This window comes from Protopterus annectens, chromosome 9.part0, assembly GCF_019279795.1.
Source record: "Protopterus annectens isolate FY-2018-M chromosome 9.part0, PAN1.0, whole genome shotgun sequence".
Lineage (NCBI taxonomy): Eukaryota > Metazoa > Chordata > Ceratodontiformes > Protopteridae > Protopterus > Protopterus annectens.
Genome location: NC_056743.1, coordinates 360,324,063 through 360,349,425, shown reverse-complemented (window position 1 = coordinate 360,349,425; position 25,363 = coordinate 360,324,063).

Genomic DNA, 25,363 nt, shown 5'->3' with positions numbered 1-25,363 from the left:
GAATTGCAGGTTACTGTTTTGGCATTATCAGGAATTCCAGACTTTGATTTTGGGCAGTATCAGGATTGCAGAGTATAGTTTTGGGTGGTATCAGAAATTGAAGAGTATGGTTTTGGGCAGTATCAGGAATTGCAGAGTATAGTTTTTGCCAGTATCAAAAATTGAAGACTACAGTTTTTCAGCAGTAACAAGAATTGCAGGCTATTTTTTGAGCAGTCACGTGAATTCCAGACTACAGTTTTTGGTAGTATCAAGAATTGTAGGCTATGGTTTTCGGCAGTATAAGGAATTGCAAACTACAGTTCTTATTAGTATCAGGAATTGCAGACTATGGTTTTGGGCAGTATCTGGAATTGCAGTCCACAGTTTTGGGCAGTATCAGAAATTACTGGCTATGATGTTGGGCATTATCAGGAATAGCAGACTACTGTTTTGGGTAGTATCAGGAATTGCAGACCATGGTTTTGAGAAGTATCAGGAATTGCAGACTACAGTTTTGGGTGGTATCATGAATTGCAGGTTATGGATTTGCATTATCAGGAATTGCAGACTTTGATTTTGGGCAGTATCAGAAATTGGAGATTACAGTTTTGGGCAGTATCAGGAATTGCAGACTACAGTTTTGGGCAGTATCAGGAATTGCAGAATTTGGTTTTAGGGAGTATCATGAATTGCAGAGTATAGTTTTGGGCAGTACTGGAAATTGAAGACTACAGTTTTGGGCAGTATCAGGAATTGCAGACTACAGTTTTGGGCAGTATCAGGAATTGCAGCTTTTTGGCAGTAACAGGAACTACAACTATGGTATTGGGTAGTATCAGGAGTTGTAGACTATGGTTTAGGGCAGTATTAGGAATTGCAGAATACAGTTCTGGGTAGTATCAGGAATTGCAGACTATCGTTTTGGATAGTTTCTAAAATTGCAGACCACAGTTTTGGGCACTATCAGGAATTACAGGCTATGGTTTGGGGCAGAATCAGGAATTGCAGACTTTGGTTTTGGGCAGTATCAGCAATTGCAGACTACAATTTTGTGCAGTATCAAGAATTCCAGAGAACAGTTATCAGGAATTGGTGACTAAATTTTTGGCTGTTTTGGACAGTATCAGGAATTGCAGACTGTGTTTTTGGCAGTATCAGCAATTGCAGACTACAGTTTTGGGCAGTATCAGGAATTGCAGACTGCAGTTTTGGGCAGTATCAGGAATTGCAGACTTTGGTATCTGGCAGCTTCTGGCATTGCAGACTACATTTTTGGGCAGTATCATGATTTGCTGACTGTGGCGTTTGGCAATATCCAGAATTATATACTACTGTTTTGGGCAGTATGAGAAATTGCAGACTATGGTTTGGGCAGTATCAGGAAATGCAGACAGTTGTTTGGGACATTATCAGGAATTGCAGACAATGGTTGTTTTGGGCAGTATCTGGAATTGCAGGTGACATTTTTCAGCAATATCAGTAACTGCAGGCTAAGGTTTTGTGCATTATCAGGAATTGCAGAATACGGTTTTGGGCAGTATCAGGAAAAGCAGACTACTGTTTTGGTTAGTATCAGGAATTGCAGATCACAGTTTTGAAAAATATCAGAAATTGCAGACTACAATTTTGGGTGGTATCATGAATTCCAGGTTACGGTTTTGTCATTATCAGTTATTGCAGACTGGTTTTGGGCTGTATTAGGAATTGCATGGTATGGTTTTGGGGAGTATCAAGAATTGCAGTCTATGATTTAGGGCAGTATCAGGAATTGCAGACTATGGTTCTGGGTAGTATCAAGAATTGCAGACTATGGTTTTTTGCAGTATCTAGAATTGCAGACTACAGTTTTGGGCAGTATCAGAAATTGCAGACTGCTGTTTAGGGCACTATCAGGAATTGCACATTACAGTTTGGGGCAGTATCAGGAATTGCAGACTATAGCTCTAGGCAGTATCAGGAATTGCAGACTAAGTTTTTAGGCACTATCATTTAAGGTTTTAGGCACTATCATGAATTGCATTCTACAGTTTTGGGCAGTATCAGGAATTGCAGACTGCAGTTTTGGGCAATATCAGGAATTGCAGACTACTGTTTTGGGCAGTATCAGGAACTGCAGACTACAGTTTTGGACAGTACCAGGAATTTCCACATTACAATTTTGGGCAGTATCAGGAATTGCAGACTACTGTATTGGGCAGTATCAGGAATTGCATACTACTGTTCTGGCCAGTATCAAAAATTGCAGGCTTTGGTTTTGGGCAGTATCAGCAATTGCAGACTACAGTTTTGGGCAGTGTCAGGAATTGCAGACTACAGCTCTGGGCAGTATCAGGAATTGCAGACTAAGGTTTAAGCACTATCATGTAAGGTTTTAGGCAATATCATGAATTGCAGCCTACAGTTTTGGGCAGTATCAATTAGTGCACACTGTGGCCTTGGGCAGTATCAGGAATTGCACACTACAGTTTTGGGCAGTATCAGGAATTGCAGACTACAGTTTTGGGCAATATCAGGAATTGCAGACTACTGTTTTTGGCAGTATCAGGAACTGTAGACTACAGTTTTGGACAGTTCCAGGAATTTCCACATTATAATTTTGGGCAGTATCAGTAATGGCAGACTCTCATATTTCTGTTTTTGGCAGTATCAGGAACTGCAGACAATGGTTTTGGCCAGTATCAGGAATTGCAGACTTTGGTTTTGGGCAGTAGTAAGAATTGCACGGTATGGTTATGGGGAGTGTCAATAATTGCAGTCTATGGTTTAGGGCAGTATCAGGAATTGCAGACTATCCTTCTGGGTAGTATCATTATCAATTATCAAGTATAATTGCAGACTATGGTTTTCTGCAGTTTCTAGAATTGCAGACTACAGTTTTGGGCAGTATCAGAAATTGCAGACTGCTGTTTAGGGCACTATCAGGAATCACACGTTACAGTTTACGGCAGTATCTGGAATTGAACACTACAGTTTTGGGCAGTATCATGAATTGCAGATTACAGTTTTGGGCAATATCAGGAATTGCAGACTACTGTTTTGGACAGTATCAGGAGCAGCAGAATACAGTTTTGGACAGTACCAGGAATTTCCACATTGCAAATGTGGGCAGTATCAGTAATAGCAGATTACCATTTTGGGCATTATCAGCAATTGCAGACTACAATTTTGGCAGTATCAGGAATTGCATACTGCATTTTTGAGCAGTATCAGGATTTGCAGATTTCACTTTTGGGCAGTATCATGATTTGCCGACTGTGGTGTTTGGCAGTACCTGTAATTAAATACTACTATTTTGGGCAGTATGGGAAATTGCATCCTATGGTTTGGGCAGTATCAGGAATTGCAGACTCCTGTTTTGACAGTAACAGAAAGTGCTGCCTATTGTTTTGTGCAGTATCAAGAAATTCAGACAGTGGTTTTGGGCAATATCAGGAATTTCAGACAATGGCTGTTTTGGGCAGTATCTGGAATTACAGACTATGGTTTTGTGCAATATCAGTAACTGCAGACTAAGGTTTTGTGCACTCTCAGGAATTGCAGAATATGGTTTTGGGCAGTATCTGGAATAGCAGACCACTGTTTGAGGTAGTATCAGGAATTGCAGAACACGGTTTTGTGAAATATCAGAAATTGGAGACTACAGTTTTGGGTGGTATCATGAGTGTTATCATGAATTGCAGGTGATGGTTTTGGCTTTACCAATTACTGCAGACTTTGGTTTTGGGCAGTATTAGGAATTGCACTGTATGGTTTTGGGTAGTATCAAGAATTGCAGTCTATGGTTTAGGGCAGTATCAGGAATTGCAGACTATGGTTCTGGGTAGTATCAGGAATTGCAGACTATGGTTTTGTGCAGTATCTAGAATTGCAGACTACAGTTGTGGGGAGTATCAGAAATTACAGACTGCTGTTTAGGCACTATCAGGAATCACACGTTACAGTTTGGGGCAGTATCAGGAATTGCAGACTATGGTTTTGTGCAGTATCTAGAATTGCAGACTACAGTTTTGGGCAGTATCAGAAATTGCAGACTGTTGTTTAGGGCACTATCAGGAATCACATGTTACAGTTTGGGGCAGTATCAGGAATTGCAAACTACGATCTTGGGCAGTATCAGGAATTGCACACTTCAGTTTTGGGCAGTATCAGGAATTGCTGACTACAGTTTTAGGTAGTATTAGGAATTGCAGACTACACTTTTGGGCAGTCTCAGGATTTGCAGACTATGTTTTTTGGCAGTATCAGCAATTGCAGACTACGGTTTTGTGCAGTATCAGGAACTGCAGACTATGGTTTTGGGTAAAATCAGGAATTCCATACTGGGGTTCTGTGCAGTATTAGGAATTGCAGACTACAGTTTTGGGAAGTATCAGGAATTGCAGACTGAGGTTTTGGGCAGTATGAGGAATTGCAGACTACAGTTTTGGGTAGTATCAGGAATTGCAGACTATGGTTTTGGCAGTGTCAGGAATTGCAGAGTATAGTTTTGGGCAGTATCAGAAATTGAAGACTACAGCTTTTGGCAGTATCAGGAATTGCAGACTAAAGTTTTGGGCAGTCTCAGGAATTGCAGTGTATTTTTTTGGGCAATAACGGGAATTGCAGCCTACGGTTTTGGGCAGTATAAGGAAATGTAGTCTACAGTTTTGGGCAGTATCAGGAATTGCAGACTACGGTTGTTGGTAGTGTCAGGAATTGCAGACTATGGTTTTCGGTAGTATCTGGAATTGCAGACCACAGTATTGGACAGTATCAGAAATTACAGGCTATGGTTTTGGGCATTATCAGGATTTGCAGACTGCTGTTTAGGGCACTATCAGGAATTGCACATTACAGTTTGGGGCAGTATCAGGAATTGCAGACTACAGCTCTGGGCAGTATCAGGAATTGCAGACTAAGGTTTAAGCACTATCATGTAAGGTTTTAGGCAATATCATGAATTATATGTCTACAGTTTGGGGCAGTATCAGGAATTGCTAACTACAGTTTTGGCCAATATCAGGAATTGCAGACTACTGTTTTGGGCAGTATCTAGAACTGCAGACTACAGGTTTGGATAGTACTAGGAATTTCCACATTACAATTTTGGGCAGTATCAGGAATTGCAGACTATGGTTTTGGTCAGTATCAAGAATTGCAGGCTTTAGTTTTGGGCAGTATCAGCACTTGCAGACTACAGTTTTGGGCAGTGTCAGGAAATGCAGACTACAGCTCTGGACAGTATCAGGAATTGCAGACTAAGGTTTAAGTACTATCATGTAAGGTTTTAGGCAATATAATGAATTGCAGTCTACAGTTTTGGGCAGTATCAATTAGTGCAGACTGTGGCCTTGGGTAGTATCAGGATTTGCTCACTACAGTTTTGAACAGTATCAGGAATTGCAGACTACAGTTTTGGGCAATATCAGGAATTGCAGACAATGGTTTTGGGCAGTATCAGGATTTGCATACAATGGCTGTTTTGGGCAGTATCTGGAATTGCAGAACACAGTTTTGTGAAATATCAGAAATTGCAGACTACAGTTTTGGGTGGTATCATGAATTGCAGGTTATGGTTTTGGCATTATCAGGAATTGCAGACTTTGGTTTTGGGCAGTATCAGGAATTGCAGACTATGGTTTTGGGTAGTATCAGGAATTGCAAACTATGGTTTAGGGCATTATCAGGAATTGCAGAGTACTGTTTTGTGCAGGGTCAGGAATTAAATACAGTTTTGAGCATTATCAGGAATTGCAGACTACTGTTTTGGGCAGTATCAGGAACTGCAGACTACAGTTTTGGACAGTACCAGGAATTTCCACATTGCAATTTTGGGCAGTACTGGGCAGTATCAAGAATTGTAGACTACTGTTTTGGACAAAATCAGGAATTGCAGACTGTGGTTTGGGCAGTATGAGGAATTGCAGACTAAGGTTTTGGGCAATATCAGTAATTGCAGACTACGGTTTTGGCAGTATCAGGAATTGCAGACTAATGTTTTGGGCAGTATCAGGAATTGCAGACTACAGTTTTGGGCAATATCAGGAATTGCAGACTAATGTTTTGGGCAGTATCAGGAATTGCTGACTAAGGTTTTGGACATTATCAGGAATTCCACATTGCAATTTTGGGCAGTATCAGGAATGGATCACTATGGTTTTGGGCAGTATCAGGAATTGCAGACTACTGTTTTGGGCAGTATCAGGAATTGCAGACTAATGTTTTGGACAGTATCAGCAATTGCTGACTAAGGTTTTGGACATTATCAGGAATTTCACATTGCAATTTTAGGCAGTATCAGGAATAGATCACTATGGTATTGGGCAGTATCGTGAATTGCAGACTACTGTTTTGGGCTGGATCAGGAATTGCAGGCGATGGTTTTGGGCAGGATCAGGAATTGCACATTTCACTTTTGGGCAAAATCAGGAATTGCACATTACACTTTTAGCAGAATCAGGAATTGCAGAATATAGTTCTGGGCAGTGTCAGGTATTGTTGACTACTGTTTTGGGAAGAATCAGGAATTGCAGACAGTGGTTTTGGGCAGTATCTGGAATTGCAGATAGTAGTTGTTTTGGGCAGTATCTTCAATTCCAGCCTACGGTTATTAAAATTCCTGAAACTGCACAAAACAGTAATCTGCAACTCTTGCTACTTCCCAAAACTGCAGACTAAGGTTTTGTGCAGTATCGGGAATTGCAGAATGCTGTTTTGGGCAGTATCAGTAATAGCAGACTGCTGTTTTGGGTAGTATCAGGAATTGCAGACAGTGGTTTTGAGAAGTATCAGGAATTGCAGACTACAGTTTTGGGTGGTATCATGAATTGCAGGTTACTGTTTTGGCATTATCAGGAATTCCAGACTTTGATTTTGGGCAGTATCAGGATTGCAGAGTATAGTTTTGGGTAGTATCAGAAATTGAAGAGTATGGTTTTGGGCAGTATCAGGAATTGCAGAGTATAGATTTTGCCAGTATCAAAAACTGAAGTCTACAGTTTTGGGCGGTAACAGGAATTGCAGCCTATTTTTTGAGCAGTAATGGGAATTCCAGACTACAGTTTTGGGTAGTATCTTGAACTGTAGGCTATGGTTTTGGGCAGTATCAGGAATTGCAGACTACAGTTCTTGTTAGTATCAGGAATTGCAGACTATGGTTTTGGGCAGTATCTGGAATTGCAGTCCACAGTTTTGGGCAGTATCAGAAATTACTGGCTATGATGTTGGGCATTATCAGGAATAGCAGACTACTGTTTTGGGTAGTATCAGGAATTGCAGACCATGGTTTTGAGAAGTATCAGGAATTGCAGACTACAGTTTTGGGTGGTATCATGAATTGCAGGTTATGGATTTGCATTATCAGGAATTGCAGACTTTGATTTTGGGCAGTATCAGGTTTGCAGAGTATAGTTTTGGGCAGTATCAGAAATTGCAGATTACAGTTTTGGGCAGTATCAGGAATTGCAGACTACAGTTTTGGGCAGTATCAGGAATTGCAGAATTTGGTTTTAGGGAGTATCATGAATTGCAGAGTATAGTTTTGGGCAGTATCAGGAATTGCAGACTACAGTTTTGGGCAGTGTCAGGAATTGCAGCCTATTTTTTTGGGCAGTAACAGGAACTACAACTATGGTATTGGGTAGTATCAGGAGTTGTAGACTATGGTTTAGGGCAGTATTAGGAATTGCAGAATACAGTTCTGGGTAGTATCAGGAATTGCAGACTATCGTTTTGGATAGTTTCTAAAATTGCAGACCACAGTGTTGGGCACTATCTGGAATTACAGGCTATGGTTTGGGGCAGAATCAGGAATTGTAGACTTTGGTTTTGGGCAGTATCAGCAATTGCAGACTACAATTTTGTGCAGTATCAAGAATTCCAGAGAACAGTTATGGGCAGTGTCAGGAATTGGTGACTACATTTTTGGCAGTTTTGGCCAGTATCAGGAATTGTAGAGTGTCGTTTTAGGCAGTATCAGCAGTTGCAGATTACAGTTTTGGGCAGTATCAGGAATTACAGACTGCAGTTTTGGGCAGTATCAGGAATTGCAGACTTTGGTATCTGGCAGCTTCTGGCATTGCAAACTGCATTTTTGGGCAGTATCATGATTTGCTGACTGTGGCGTTTGGCAATATCCAGAATTATATACTACTGTTTTGGGCAGTATGAGAAATTGCAGACTATGGTTTGGGCAGTATCAGGAAATGCAGACAGTTGTTTGGGACATTATCAGGAATTGCAGACAATGATTGTTTTGGGCAGTATCTGGAATTGCAGGCAATGTTTTTGAGCAATATCAGTAACTGCAGGTTAAGGTTTTGTGCATTATCAGGAATTGCAGAATATGGTTTTGGGCAGTATCAGGAAAAGCAGACTACTGTTTTGGTTAGTATCAGGAATTGCAGATCACAGTTTTGAAAAATATCAGAAATTGCAGATTACAATTTTGGGTGGTATCATGAATTCCAGGTTACGGTTTTGTCATTATCAGTTATTGCAGACTGGTTTTGGGCTGTATTAGGAATTGCATGCTATGGGTTTGGGGAGTATCAAGAATTGCAGTCTATGATTTAGGCAGTATCAGGAATTGCAGACTATGGTTCTGCGTAGTATCAAGAATTGCAAGGGGGCGTGGCCAAGGATGAACACAACTCCACCAACATAACTACATTAACAGGAAATTATTACTTCAAAATTCAACTAATGGAATAATTTTCTTTCTAAAAATGTTTGGAATATCATTACCTTGAATAATATCCAAAAAAGAAAGAAAATTTAACTAATTTTCCTGTCAGAAATCGTTTTGGAAATTTCTCTCTCATCACTTCTGTTCAGAATGAGTTCCAGCAAGGCTAACAGTCAGGATTCCAGCATTAAGAAAGAGCTTCAGACATTATTATCAACTATACAGCAACTAACAACTAAAATGGACAGACTGGATGTTAAAATTGATAATTTTATAGAGAAAACCACAAAACAAATGGATGTGCTACATCAAGATCTACAACATCAGAAAGCTCAGATAACAGGTATAGAAGAGACACTTAATGATATGGGCAACAGAATTAAGGAAGAAGAAATACACACTGAATTCTTATTGAAACAAAACACGCACCTTCAATCCAAATTAGATGACTTGGAAAACAGATCCAGACGCAACAATATAAGGACTTTTGGACTGCCAGAAAATATAGAAGGTAATAACATTACATCTTTTTTAAATACTTGGCTTCCCAAAACTTTAGATCTGTCAGAGGTATTTTTTTTTTTGGCATTGAAAGAGCCCATAGGTCTTTATCCATTTCTAATACAAATAAAAAGTATCCTAGATCAGTTATTGTAAGATTTCATCTTATGACAAGGAGATGGTATTAAAATCTGCATGGGCTAAATCACCTATAAAAATTAATGAAGCAACTGTGTGCTTTGATAATAACTATTCTTCTTTGGTAATATCAAAAAGAAAGGTCTTTTTACCATTAATAAGAGAGCTTAAGAAAGCACAGTTCAAAACTCATCTTTTATTTCCTTCCAAACTAAAAATCTTTTTACCTGATGGCCCTAGAATTTTTGAAGACCTGGACTCTGCTTTGTTGTATATTAAAAAAAATAAAATATTAGACAAAATAGAGGATATGGAATGGGCAAGTCCTTCGTTAAAAAGAATGGCAACAGGAACTTCTTGGAAGACATCAGAGAAACAAAAAAGACTAAAAAACAAATGACATGTTTTATATTTCTTTGAACTCTTTAATTACAGTTTCTGCATTTACAAGAAAACCACAAATATCTTAATGATTTGTACAAAGTTATTTTAATGTGCAAGAACTGAAGTTTGTTTTATGAATAATCAAACTTTCATGAGGAACAAATAACCTGATATAAATCAACTTGTTTCTCTTTTGTGACAAAGAGACCTAAGGTTAGTAATATGATATATTTTCTTTCTTTTCTTATTTTAAATAATAGCATTCTCTTTAAACTAAACACATAGGGGAGGGAGAGGGAGGGCAGGGAGGGGGGAAAGATGAAAAGAAGGAAAAAAGGGGAAAAATAATCTATTATCTCTTTAAAATTATTTATGCTGTTTAAGTACTACTGCTATATATTATACTATGACTAAATTGCTTAAATACATGATATTAAATAATATGTCATGATATAACTGCAGTTGACTAGAACTAAAGCAGTTGTAAGTAATATGTCTCAGGTTTTACTTTATTAAAACAAACAGCAAGTAAATATCTATGTAGGTACTTTTTTTTTTTTTTTTTTAGGTAACAAGGTTCTGATAATACTGATATGTGTTTGTAACATACTCTGAATGAGAAAATGAAATGGGACACATAAATATAAGTAATGTTTATGTTAAATAATTGAAGGCTTGGTTTCACTGCCATAGAGACTGCAATGACTTGTGAAGTACTTCGAGAAGGTTTTACACTGTATAAATCCATTTGCATTCAAAATGAATGTTTGTCACTTACTTTTATTAAAATTCCCGCCAGAATGTTATGAGACAATTTAAGTTATAGGTATCCTCGTGAATAGTGTCCTCGAGCCATTTTAAAAGCTTCAACATTCAGAAAATGCATAGAGAAGCTGAAAGCAGCCATTTTGAACTTTGACCCCTGATTTCACACAGACTCGTCGCAAATTCAAGAAGTAAACCAGTTTCAGGAAGTAGAACTGCTGTAAATGCGGTATTGTGATGAAAAACAAACTTTATGACAACAAAATGTGAGTTTTTCTTTATAATAATTTAGTTATTTAAGATGTAACTTATAAAATGTAAAAGTTATAATGATTTTTAATGGCTTAATATTCCATAGTAAACAAATGAAATAATTTATAATGCATAGAAGCTAAAACTCATGCATATACGACTCTGAAAGCTTATATAATTGCTGCACTTTAATGCATATTGATGCTTATAATTTAAGGATATATAATATTATAATGCATTTATTTTAACTAAGATAAATAAGTATGTGCATTATTATCATTCTATTTCAGAAGAAAATGTCATGTGATACATTTTAAAGCTGCAGTGCAGATATATAAGATATAGCTGGCTTTCATCACAATGATTTATGCATAACTAGGGATCAACATTGTTTTGTAGTATGTTCTTTTATCTTATATACTGAGAATAATCATTTTTATTTAAATGGTAAGAATAAGTAAGAGAAGGAAGCTTCTAGTGCATGTAGTTTAAAGTTTTAAAACTACTAACAGTACTGTTATGGCAGAAAATATGAATACTCTAATTTAAGTAATGTCTGAGTCATAATAGCCTGAGATAACAAATGTTATTGAATTCAAATGAGCATAAACATATAATAAGAACCTATCATTACAAATTTTTATTAAACTGCCAAATGGATATCCTCTCTTTTTTTTTTCTCTCTCTCTCTTCTCTGCTCCCACTTTCAAGATTGTTAGAATGCTATTATGATAATGAACTCATTATATAGAATAGATGTACATAGCATTATTAAGTTGATTATAAAAGTTTTATATGATTATATGAAGCTGTTATATAAATTGTTTAAGTCTTGATATAATAGATAATCAAAATAAATGAGTTTAACTTTAATTAATAATAGTATTTATTTAATTTGGTGGCAGCTGGAGTACTGCTGCTTAGGATAGGGGGATAACTTGAGTGGTATTTGCTACTTGAAGTTGGAGTTTTTAACTCCAGGCTGGATGCATTGTTTAATCCAAACAATATGTTCACCTGATTATTGTTATGTGTATATAGTTTTGACATCCACATCACATTTTATAAACTCATTGTCACTACAAATAAAAGTTAAAATCTCACAAAATTCCATAAGATTTTCACTAAATGCAGCTATAATTAATAGAACACCTAAAGGAGGAGACATAATAATACTTACTTTAGTAAATGCTATTCTGATTATAAGTTTTATATGTTTATAAAAGTTAAATGGTAACTTTAAAAGGAATTTCTTTAAACATTAATGGATTGAATAACCCATGTAAAAGGGCAAGTTTAATGAGATATATTAATCTGCATAGATCCAACTTAATATTCCTTCAGGAAACACATCTCCTGAAAAAAGATATAGATAAATTAGCCACTAATAAATATACAGTTTTGGTTAGCTCAGAACACACACAGAAAAAAGAGGAGTGGCTATCTTATGGAACAAAAATATGCCCATACCTAAAACTATTAAGTCATATAAAGATGACAAAGGAATGTTCTGCCTGGTTACAATACAGATTAATGGGAAAACATATACATTGATTAATGTATACTGGATACCAGGAATTGGCACTAATACAGTGAAACACCATCTCAATAAGATTATATCATTTTCTAAAGGAGATATTATTTTAGCAGGAGATTTTAACTGTATCCTGCATGAAAAAGATACTACTACTATAGGAAAAAGGAAAATTACATCTAATGCAAAACATTTAAAGGATTTTATTAATTTATATCATTTGAATGATATTAATAATCAGACAGATTCTAAATCATTACCATATACTTTTTTTCTAACAGACATAAAACTTATTCAAGAATAGATGGAGTCTTTATTTCTAACCAACTGATTCTGATGACAACTGATGACCTAACTAATTCTAAGATCATTTCATGCCCTATATCAGATCATAATTCAATTGTCTTCAGATTTATGGTAAATATTACTTATAATGTTCAGATCAAAAGAATACCAGCATACCTAACTCAACTAAAAGATTATAATGATTATATACTTACAGAGGTGCAACATTTCTTAGACTTAAACACTACACCTGATGTCTCCATTATTTACATTTGGGATGCTCTAAAATCTTATTTATATGGACAAAGTATTAGATGGTATAATAATAAAAGGAAATCTTGGGACAGGGAATTAATAGACATTCAAAACAAGTTAGACTCATATAAACATAATAATAAGGAAAATATTATGGACAAAAAAGTCATTGAGGAAATAAATAAATTAAATGAGAAATACAAAGAAATTTTAAGTCACAAAGTCAAAATAACATTAGAGAAATATAAATTTTTGTCTTACTCAATAAGTCCCAAATACTTACATAGACTTAAAAATAAAACAAAAAGGCTGAATAAACAAAATCACATCAAAGAAATTTTCTCTCCAAGGAAAAAGAAGAATGTCTCTAGTTTACCAGAAATATTAGATGAATTTAGAAATCACTTTCATAACATTAACCATAATAACATTAATATGGATTCTAAAGACAAAATAAAGAACTTTATAATTACAAACATGAACAAAAAACTTAATAAACAACAGACTAGATTAATAGATAAAAATATTTCATATACAGAGGTTATCACACAAATAAATAAACTTAAATCAAACAAAGCACCAGGTAATGATGGTATTATTCCTGAGATTTATAAAATCCTTCCTAAGAGTACCTATTCATTAATACATAAGGTTTTCATTTCAGCTCAAAATGAATTGTCAATTCCCCCATCCTGGCAATACACATTTATTTCACCAATTTTGAAACCCAATAAAGATCCAACTAGATGCACTTCATATAGACCTATTTCATTACTTAATGTTGACTATAAAATGTTCATGAATATATTTGCTGACAGATTAAAGACAATCATTCCAAGTATAATAGATATAGATCAGACAGGCTTTATTATAAATAGAAATACTTTTGATAATATAAGGAGAACTTTAACTCTGATTGATTATGCAAACAGAAAAAAGAAAGATTTGACACTCATCAGCATTGATATAAGTTCAGCATTTGACTCAGTAAGTTGGGACTATTTGTTTATCTTATTGAAGTGTACAATTTTCTCTGATACATTTGTGAATTTAATTGAACATCTATATAAAGGAGCATTGGCTTACATTAAAATAGGAACATATGTCTCACAAAAAAATACCCATATTAAAAGGCACAAAACAAGGGTGTCCACTTTCACCATTATTATTTACTTTAATAATGGAGCCTTGGGCTAATTTGATTAGAAACAGCAATGCTATAGAAGGATTTGATATAGACAAAAATACAATATCTAAAATCCAACTTTTTGCAGATGATGTTTTAATTACATCAGCAGGAACAAATTCTTCTATGCAGTCATTATTTGATAAGATGACAGATTTCAAGAATATTTCTGGTTTGATATTTAATGAAGAAAAAACTAAAATATTACCAATACACAGGGAAAAATGTTCTCACTAATGATTTTCTCAAATACATACCCAATTCAGGTCAAATAACTTATTTAGGCATAATATTAGCTAAAGATATTAAATCCATTATACATAATAATTATAGTAATTGTCTTCATAATATACAAAATCATTTCAATAGCTGGAACAATATGTTTTTTACCATGGAAGAAAGACTCACAATTATTAAAATGATAATATTCTCGAAGATATTATACATAATACAATCAATAATACTCCCACCTACAAAAATAATTATTAAGAAATTAAATTCACAAATGTTAAATTTCTTATGGGCACATAATAGACCTAGGATTGCATTAAAGAAACATACTAATAGTTGGTCTCAAGGGGGCATATCATTTCCAGACTTTAATTTATATGCTATCTCTTCTATTATAAAAGTTATAACATTGCTAATAGATCAGTCATATGTTGCAAAATGGAAGGAATATTGGGAATTAATTAGCATGCACTTCACAAAAATATCGTTAATACACAAAAATACTATTATAAACAATCCCATGTTATGGTTACTAAAAGAGTTTTGTACCTCATCTATTACACCAAAATATATAGCTAGTTACCCATTAAATATTATTATTAGATATCGTAATTTTATATATATACATCCTAAGTATAAGGAATGGAATTTTATCTTATTTCCTATAATGTATACACAAGGTATTCTTTTATCATCCACCTCTGAAAGAACTCTTCTAGTCACAGAGAATAATTTAAAGTATTGGTATCAGATGCTGTCTGACAATAAAGTAAAAAATTTAGACTTCTTAAAGCAAGAATTTGATTTGAGAGAAACATGTTGGTTAGAGATTCAAACTTTTAGACAACATCTTACTAACAAACTTGATTTAATGTCTTTAACAGTTAAAGAATCTGTTCCAATACTGATTGACTACTTGATATTAAATTTACAACATAGGGTTTCTGATAAAGGTAAGCTCTCACACATACATAAAATTATTAGAGATGAAACCTATTATAGTTCAGATAATTACTGGAATTATTTCAATTCCATTAATGGTGAATTACCAAAACATCAAGATAAACAATATATATTGGAATCTGCTTATAAAACTACTTCTTCTATTAATTGGAGACTTTTTACCTGGAAATTTTTACATAGATCTTTCTATACACCCTTAATGATGAATAAAATAAACAATAAAGACAACATATGTAAGAGATGTACTGTAGAAATAAATGCTGATTGGGCACATATGTTTTACGATTGTATAAAACTGAAGGAATATTGGATGTTAATCAATGATTTTTTGCAGGCTCTTTTCACAGATAATTTCATAGTCTCTAAATCACTTATATTATTTAACACCCCTGTTCCTAAATGTGTTAAAAAAGTTAAACTTCCTTTATTATGGTCAATTCTAGCAGTGGCTAGAAAAATAATAACCAGAAACTGGATTCTGGATACTCCTCCTTCATTTAATGAATTAAAAAATGTTATGATTGAAGTGTGTCATATGGAACTAATGACAATAAAGTCAAGAACCATAAGGAAAACATCTTACTATAATATATGGGATACCCAAAGTGTGTCATATGGAACTAATGACAATAAAGTCAAGAACCATTAGGAAAACATCTTACTATAATATATGGGATACCTTACAAAACTTGTTAAAACAGTCTTAGTTTCATTAGTAAGATGTTACAGTTTAATTAATTGATTTGATTTAGAGTGGATGCCTTTGTAAATACTTTAGTTGTTTTATCAAATGTTATAACTGTTTATATGTTAACTGCTTGCATAAGATTGTTATAATATTTATTTTGTATGTTAAAACTAATAAACTTGTTTTAAAAAAAGAATTGCAGACTATGGTTTTTTGCAGTATCTAGAATTGCAGACTACAGTTTTGGGCAGTATCAGAAATTGCAGACTGCTGTTTAGGGCACAATCAGGAATCACAAGTTACAGTTTGGGGCAGTATCAGGAATTGCAGACTATGGTTTTGGGCAGTATCAGGAATTGCAGACTATGGTTTTGGCAGTATCAGGAATTGCTGACTATTGTTTTGGGTAGTATCAGGAATTGAAGACTATGGCTCGGGACAGTATCAGTAGTTGCAGACTAAGGTTTTAGGCAGTATCATGAATTGCACACTACAGTGTTGGGCAGTATCAGGAATTGCAAACTACGGTATTGGGCAGTATCAGGAATTGCAGTCAAGTTTTGGGAAGTATCAGGAATTGCTGACTAAAGTTTTAGGCAGTATTAGGAATTGCAGACTACACTTTTGGGCAGTATCAGTAATTGCAGACTATGGTTTTGGGCAGCATCAGCAATTGCAGACTATGGTTTTGCACTGTATCAGGAACTGCAGAGTATGGTTTTGGGAAGTATCAGGATTTGCAGACTACAGTTTCGGGCAGTATCAGGAATTGCAATCTTTGATTTTGAGCAGTATCAGGAATTGCAGACTACAGTTTGGGGCAGTATCAGGAATTGCAGTCTGTGGTTTTGGGCAGTATCATGAATTGCAGACTACGGTTGTGGGTAGTGTCAGGAATTGCATACTATGGTTTTGGGTAGTATATGGAATTGCAGACCACAGTATTGGGCAGTATCAGAAATTACAGGCTATGGTTTTGGGCATTATCAGGATTTGCAGACTGCAGTTTTGGGCAATATCAGGAGTTGCAAACTACTGTTTTGGGCAGTATCAGGAACTGCAGACTACAGTTTTGGACAGTACCAGGAATTTCCACATTACAATTGTGGGCAGTATCAGGAATTGCAGACTACCGTATTGGGCAGTATCAGGAATTGCATACTACTGTTCTGGCCAGTATCAAAAATTGCAGGCTTTGGTTTTGGGCAGTATCAGCATTTGCAGACTACAGTTTTGGGCAGTGTCAGGAATTGCAGACTACAACTCTGGACAGTATCAGAAATTGCAGACTAAGGTTTAAGTACTATCATGTAAGGTTTTAGGCAATATCATGAATTGCAGTCTACAGTTTTGGGCCGTATCAATTAGTACAGACTGTGGCCTTGGGCAGTATCAGGAATTGCTCACTACAGTTTTTGTCAGTATCAGGAATTGCAGACTACAGTTTTGGGCAATATCAGGAATTACAGACTTCTGTTTTCGGCAGTATCAGGAACTGCAGACTACAGTTTTGGACAGTTCCAGGAATTTCCACATTATAGTTTTGGGCAGTATCAGTAATGGCAGACTGCCGTATTGGTCAATATCAGGAACTGCAGACAATGGTTTCGGCCAGTATCAGGAATTGCAGACTTTGGTTTTGGGCAGTAGTAAGAATTGCACGGTATGGTTATGGGGAGTATCAATAATTGCAGTCTATGGTTTAGGGCAGTATCAGGAATTGCAGACTATCCTTCTGGGTAGTATCATTATCAATTTTCAAGTATAATTGCAGACTATGGTTTTCTGCAGTTTCTAGAATTGCAGACTGCAGTTTTGGGCAGTATCAGAAATTGCAGACTGCTGTTTAGGGCACTATCAGGAATCACACGTTACAGTTTACGGCAGTATCAGGAATTGCAGACTACAGCTCTGGGCAGTATTCAGAATTGCAGATTACAGTTTGGGCAATATCAGGAATTACAGACTATTGTTTTGGACAGTATCAGGAGCAGCAGAATACAGTTTTGGACAGTACCAGGAATTTCCTAATTGCAAATGTGGGCAGTATCAGTAATAGCAGATTACCGTTTTGGGCATTATCAGCAATTGCAAACTACAATTTTGGCAGTATCAGGAATTGCATACTGCATTTTTGAGCAGTATCAGGATTTGCAGATTTCACTTTGGGCAGTATAATGATTTGCCAACTGTGGTGTTTGGCATTACCTGTAATTAAATGCTACTATTTTGGGTAGTATGGGAAATTGCATCCTATGGTTTGGGAAGTATCAGGAATTGCAGACTCCTATTTTGACAGTAACAGAAAGTGCTGCCTATTGTTTTATGCAGTATCAAGAAATTCAGACAGTGGTTTTGGGCAATATCAGGATTTTCAGACAATGGCTGTTTTGGGCAGTATCTGGAATTACAGACTATGGTTTTGTGCAATATCAGTAACTGCAGACTAAGGTTTTGTGCACTCTCAGGAATTGCAGAATATGGTTTTGGACAGTATCTGGAATAGCAGACCACTGTTTGAGGTAGTATCAGGAATTGCAGAACACGGTTTTGTGAAATATCAGAAATTGGAGACTACAGTTTTGGGTGGTATCATGAGTGTTATCATGAATTGCAGTTCACGGTTTTGGCATTACCAATTACTGCAGACTTTAGTTTTGGGCAGTATTAGGAATTGCACTGTATGGGTTTGGGTAGTATCAAGAATTGCAGTCTATGGTTTAGGGCAGTATCAGGAATTGCAGACTATGGTTCTGCGTAGTATCAGGAATTGCAGACTATGGTTTTGTGCAGTATCTAGAATTGCAGACTACAGCTTTGGGCAGTATCAGAAATTGCAGACTGTTGTTTAGGGCATTATCAGGTATCACATGTTACAGTTTGGGGCAGTATCAGGAATTGCAAACTACGATCTTGGGCAGTATCAGGAATTGCACACTTCAGTTTTGGGCAGTATCAGGAATTGCTGACTACAGTTTTAGGTAGTATTAGGAATTGCAGACTACACTTTTGGGCAGTCTCAGGATTTGCAGACTATGTTTTTTGGCTGTATCAGCGATTGCAGACTATGGTTTTGTGCAGTATCAGGAACTGCAGACTATGGTTTTGGGTAAAATCAGGAATTCCATACTGGGGTTCTGTGCAGTATTAGGAATTGCAGACTACAGTTTTGGGAAGTATCAGGAATTTCAGACTGAGGTTTTGGGCAGTATGAGGAATTGCAGACTACAGTTTTGGGTAGTATCAGGAATTGCATACTACAGCTTTGGGCAGTATTAACAATTGCATACTAATGTTTTGGTTATTATCATAAACTGCAGACTATGGTTTTTGGCAGTATCAGGAGTTGCAGGCTGTCATTTTGTTCAGCATCATGGACTGCAGACTACTATTTTGGGCAGTATCAGGAATTGCACATTCCATTTTTGGGCAGTATCAGGAATTAAAGACTATAGTTTTGGGCAGTATCAGGAATTGCAATCTATGGATTATGCATTTTCAGTAATTGCAGACTACTATTTTTGGTGGTGTCATGAATTGAAGACTACAGTTCTGGGTAGTATCAGGAATTGCAGACTACTGTTTTAGCAGTATCAGGAATTGCAGAGGTGGGTTTGGGCAGTATCAGAAATTCAGAATGGTTTTATGCAGTATCAGGAATTGCAGACTATGGTTTTAGGCAGTATCAGGAGTTGCAGACTATGGTTTTAGGCAGTATCAGGAATTGCAGCCTATGGTTTTGGGCAGTATCAGGATTTTCAGTCAGCAGTTTTGTGCGGTATCAGGAATTGCAGACTAGGTTTATGGGCAGTATCAGGAACTGCAGATTATGGCTTTGAGCAGTATCAGTATTTGCAGACAATTGTTTTGGGCAGTGTCAGGATTTGCAGACTACAGTTTGGGGCAGTATTTGGAATTGTCGACTAGCAGGAATTGCATCACGATGGTTTTAGGCAGTAGCAGGAATTGCAGATTATGGTTATAGGCATGTGGAATTACACATTACGGTTTTGGCAGTATCAGTATTTGCAGCCTATGCTTGTGGGCAGTATCAGGAATTGCAGACTATGGTTTTGGTCATTATGAAGAATTGCAGACTACAGTTTTGGGTGGTATCAATAATTGCAGACTACTGTTTTGGGTAGTATCAAGAATTTCACACTACTGTTTTGGACAGTATCAAACATTACATGCTACTGTTATGGGCAGTAACATGAATTGCAGACTGTTTTTGGCATTATCAGTAATTGCAGACAACGGTTTGGGGGAGTATCAGTATATACTAACTACAGTTTTGGCAGTAATAGGAATTGCAGACTACTGTTCTGCAGACTGTCAGGAATTGCAGACTACTCTTTTGGGTAGTATCAGAAATTGAAGAATATGGATTTGGGTAGTATCAGGAATTGCAGACTGAGGTTTTGGGCAGTATCAGGAATTCCAAACTTCAATTTTGGGCAGTATCATGAATTGCAGCACAGAAATTGCAAACTATGTTTCTGGGAAGTATCAGGAATTGCAGTTTACAGTTTTGACAGTATCAGGAATTGCAGAGTACAGTTTTTGGCAGTAGGAGGAATTGCAGACTATGTTTTTGGGCAGTATCAGTAATGAAGTCTCGGGTTTTGGGCAGTGTCAGGAATTGCAGACTACTGTTTTGCACTGTGTCAGGAATTGCAGACTACTGTTTTAGCAGTAATAGGAATTGCAGACTAAAGATTTGGGTATTGTCAGGAATTGCAGAGCATGGTTTTGTGATGTATCAGGAATTGCAAACTACTCTTTTGAGCAGTTTCAGGAACTGCAGACAACTGTTTTGAGTAATATCAGGAATTACAGCCTATGGTTTCTGTGATTTTCAGGAATTGCAAGCTAAGTTTTTGGGCAATATCAGGAATTGCAGTTTACTTTTTGAGGCAGTATTAGAAATTGCACAATTCAGCTTTGGGCAGTATCTGGTAATGCAGACTACTGTTCTAGGCAGTATCAGGAATTGTAGACTATGGTTCTGGGAAGTATCAGGAATTGCAGACTACAGTTTTGGGCAATATCAGGAATTACAGACTTCTGTTTTCGGCAGTATCAGGAACTGCAGACTACAGTTTTGGACAGTTCCAGGAATTTCCACATTATAGTTTTGGGCAGTATCAGTAATGGCAGACTGCCGTTTTGGTCAATATCAGGAACTGCAGACAATGGTTTCGCAGTATCAGGAATTGCAGACTTTGGTTTTGGGCAGTATCAGAATTGCACGGTATGGTTATGGGGAGTATCAATAATTGCAGTCTATGGTTTAGGGCAGTATAAGAAATTGCAGACTATCCTTCTGGGTAGTATCATTATCAATTTTCAAGTATAATTGCAGACTATGGTTTTCTGCAGTTTCTAGAATTGCAGACTGCAGTTTTGGGCAGTATCAGATATTGCAGACTGCTGTTTAGGGCACTATCAGGAATTGCAGTTACAGTTTACGGCAATGTCAGGAATTGCAGACTACAGCTCTGGGCAGTATTCAGAATTGCAGATTACAGTTGGGCAATATCAGGAATTACAGACTACTGTTTTGGACAGTATCAGGAGCAGCAGAATACAGTTTTGGACAGTACCAGGAATTTCCACATTGCAAATGTGGGCAGTATCAGTAATAGCAGATTACCGTTTTGGGCATTATCAGCAATTGCAGACTACAATTTTGGCAGTATCAGGAATTGCATACTGCATTTTTGGGTAGTATCAGCAATTGCTGACTTCACTTTTGGGCAGTGTCATGATTTGCCAACTGTGGTGTTTGGCAGTATCTGGAATTACATAGTACTGTTTTGGGCAGTATGTGAAATTGCAGACTATGGTTTTGGCAGTATCAGGAATTGCAGACTACTTTTTTGGAAGTAATAGGAATTGCTGTCTATTGTTTTGGGCATTATCAGGAAATTCAGACATTGGTTTTGGGCAGTATCAGGAATTTCAGACAATGGCTGTTTTGGGCAGTATCTGGAATTACAGACTATGGTTTTGTGCAATATCAGTAACTGCAGAGTAAGGATTTGTGCACTCTCAGGAATTGCAGAATACAGTTTTGGGCAGACCACTGTTTTGGGTAGTATCAGGAATTGCAGAACATGGTTTTGTGAAATATCAGAAATTGCAGACTCCAGTTTTGGGTGGTATCATGAATTCCATGTTATGGTTTTGGCATTAGAGACTTTTGTTTTGAGCAGTATTAGGAATTGCATGGTATGGTTTTGGGCAGTATCAAGAATTGCAGTCTATGGTGTAGGGCAGTATCAGGAATTGCAGACTATGGTTCTGGGTAGTATCAGGAATTGCAGACTATGGTTTTGTGCAGTATCTAGAATTGCAGACTACAGTTTTGGGCAGTATCAGAAATTGCAGACTGTTGTTTAGGGCACTATCAGGAATCACATGTTACAGTTTGGGGCAGTATCAGGAATTGCAAACTACGATCTTGGGCAGTATCAGGAATTGCACACTTCAGTTTTGGGCAGTATCAGGAATTGCTGACTACAGTTTTAGGTAGTATTAGGAATTGCAGACTACACTTTTGGGCAGTCTCAGGATTTGCAGACTATGTTTTTTGGCAGTATCAGCGATTGCAGACTATGGTTTTGTGCAGTATCAGGAACTGCAGACTATGGTTTTGGGTAAAATCAGGAATTCCATACTGGGGTTCTGTGCAGTATTAGGAATTGCAGACTACAGTTTTGGGAAGTATCAGGAATTTCAGACTGAGGTTTTGGGCAGTATGAGGAATTGCAGACTACAGTTTTGGGTAGTATCAGGAATTGCATACTACAGCTTTGGGCAGTATTAACAATTGCATACTAATGTTTTGGTTATTATCATAAACTGCAGACTATGGTTTTTGGCAGTATCAGGAGTTGCAGGCTGTCATTTTGTTCAGCATCATGGACTGCAGACTACTATTTTGGGCAGTATCAGGAATTGCACATTCCATTTTTGGGCAGTATCAGGAATTAAAGACTATAGTTTTGGGCAGTATCAGGAATTGCAATCTATGGATTATGCATTTTCAGTAATTGCAGACTACTATTTTTGGTGGTGTCATGAATTGAAGACTACTGTTCTGGACAGTATCAGGAATTGCAGACTACTGTTTTTGGCAGTATCAGGAATTGCAGAATTCGGTTTTGGGCAGTATCAGAAATTCAAGGGAATGGTTTTATGCAGTATCAGGAATTGCAGACTATGGTTTTAGGCAGTATCAGGAGTTGCAGACTATGGTTTTAGGCAGTATCAGGAATTGCAGACTATGGTTTTGGGCAGTATCAGGATTTTCAGTCAGCAGTTTTGTGCGGTATCAGGAATTGCAGACTAGGTTTATGGGCAGTATCAGGAACTGCAGATTATGGCTTTGAGCAGTATCAGTATTTGCAGACAATTGTTTTGGGCAGTGTCAGGATTTGCAGACTACAGTTTGGGGCAGTATTTGGAATTGTCGACTAGCAGGAATTGCATACGATGGTTTTAGGCAGTAGCAGGAATTGCAGATTATGGTTATAGGCAGCATGTGGAATTACACATTACGGTTTTGGCAGTATCAGTATTTGCAGCCTATGCTTGTGGGCAGTATCAGGAATTGCAGACTATGGTTTTGGTCATTATGAAGAATTGCAGACTACAGTTTTGGGTGGTATCAATAATTGCAGACTACTGTTTTGGGTAGTATCAAGAATTTCACACTACTGTTTTGGACAGTGTCAAACATTACATGCTACTGTTATGGGCAGTAACATGAATTGCAGACTGTTTTTGGCATTATCAGTAATTGCAGACAACGGTTTGGGGGAGTATCAGTATATACTAACTACAGTTTTGGCCAGTAATAGGAATTGCAGACTACTGTTCTGCAGACTGTCAGGAATTGCAGACTACTCTTTTGGGCACTATCAGGAATTGAAGACTGTGGTTTTGGGCAGTATCGGGTAATGACGTCTCTGGTTTTGGGCAGTATCAGGAATTGCAGACTACTGTTTTGGGCAATATCTGGAATTACAGCATACGTTTTTTGGGATTTTCAGAAATTGCAAACTATGTTTCTGGGAAGTATCAGGAATTGCAGTTTACAGTTTTGACAGTATCAGGAATTGCAGACTTTGGTTTTAGGCAGTATCAGGAATTGCAGACTATGGTTTTGTGCAGTATCAGGTAATGAAGTCTCGGGTTTTGGGCAGTGTCAGGAATTGCAGACTACTGTTTTGCACTGTGTCAGGAATTGCAAACTACTGTTCTGGGCAGTATTAGGAATTGCAGACTGTCGTTTTGGGTATTGTCAGGAATTGCAGAGCATGGTTTTGTGATGTATCAGGAATTGCAAACTACTCTTTTGAGCAGTTTCAGGAACTGCAGACAACTGTTTTGAGTAATATCAGGAATTACAGCCTATGGTTTCTGTGATTTTCAGGAATTGCAAGCTAAGTTTTTGGGCAATATCAGGAATTGCAGTTTACTTTTTGAGGCAGTATTAGAAATTGCACAATTCAGCTTTGGGCAGTATCTGGTAATGCAGACTACTGTTCTAGGCAGTATCAGGAATTGTAGACTATGGTTCTGGGAAGTATCAGGAATTGCAGACTACAGTTTCGGGTAGCATCAGTAATTGTGGACTACAGTTTGGGGCAGAATCAGGAATTGCAGACTACAGTTTTGGGCAGTATCTGGAATTTCACACTGTGGTTTAGGGCAGTATGAGGAATTGCATACTACTGTTTTGCACAGTATCAGAAATTGCAGACTGTTTTTTCTGCAGTATCAGGAATTACAGTCAACAGTTCTGCAGAGTATCAGGAATTGCTAACTGCTCTTTTGGTCAGTATCAGAAATTTAAGATTATGATTTTGTGCAGTATCAGGATATTCAGACTATGGTTTTGAGCTTTATCAGGAATTGCAGACAACTGTTTTGTGCAGTGTCAGGAATTGCAGACTACTGTTTTAGACTATATCAGGAATTGCAGACTGTGGTTTTGGGCAGTATCACAAAGTACAAACTACGGTTTTGGGCAGTATCATGATTTGCCAACTGGTTTTGGGCAGTATCACTAATTGCAGACTACAGCTTTGGGCAGTATCAAGAATTGCAGACTAAGGTTTTCGGTAGTATCAGGAATTGTATACTACTGTGTTGGGCAGTATCAGAAATTGCAGACTATGGTTTTATGGAGTATCAGGAATTGCAGAATATGGTTTTGGGGATTATCCAGGATTGCAGGCTACTGTTTTGGGTACTATAAGGAATTGAAGACTGCAGTTTTGGGCAGTATCAGTATTTGCAGATTACAGTTTTGGGTAATATCAGAAATTGCAGACTACAGTATTGGACAGTATTTAGAATTGCAGCGTACTGTTTTGGGCAGGATCAGGAAATGCAGACTATGGTTTTGGAAGTATCAGGAAGTACTGACTATGGTTTTGTGCAGTATCAGGATTTGCTAACTGTGGTTTTGGACAGTATCAGGAATTGCGGAGTATGGTTTTGGGTAGTATCTGTAATTGC